Here is a 418-nt window from a genome sequence, read left to right as displayed (position 1 = left end):
TATAAGCTCCACTGTGGGAGAAAAACTGAGGAAATACCAGGAATTGGCGATAGAATTGAAAGAAATATATAAATTGGAAGGTGTTACCACTACTCATATCAAAATCAACAGCAGCAGGCATGAGTCTGGGAGTGCCTATAGACGTGCTAAGAGAGGCTCAACAGTCAGTTCTGCGAAGTGATTTCTGAGTGCGAAAATTTTGAAATATATGAAAAAAAAATATATATATTAAGGTGGTTGGACTTCTAGGTCACCCACCTCAGATATTCAACCCGCAATGGCGAGAAAAACCTGATAATAATAATAATAATAATAAATATATATACAAGTTAAGTATTGGCGAAAGCACAATGTCAAAAAAGAGAAGAAGGAATAAGATCTAACTCGCTTGAACTGCTGTAAAATACTGGCTTTATTG

The sequence above is a fragment of the Halyomorpha halys genome, unplaced genomic scaffold (assembly GCF_000696795.3).
Source record: "Halyomorpha halys isolate HHAL.00 unplaced genomic scaffold, Hhal_1.1 Scaffold146.1, whole genome shotgun sequence".
Taxonomy (NCBI): Eukaryota; Metazoa; Arthropoda; class Insecta; order Hemiptera; family Pentatomidae; genus Halyomorpha; species Halyomorpha halys.
This window is presented reverse-complemented; position numbering follows the sequence as displayed.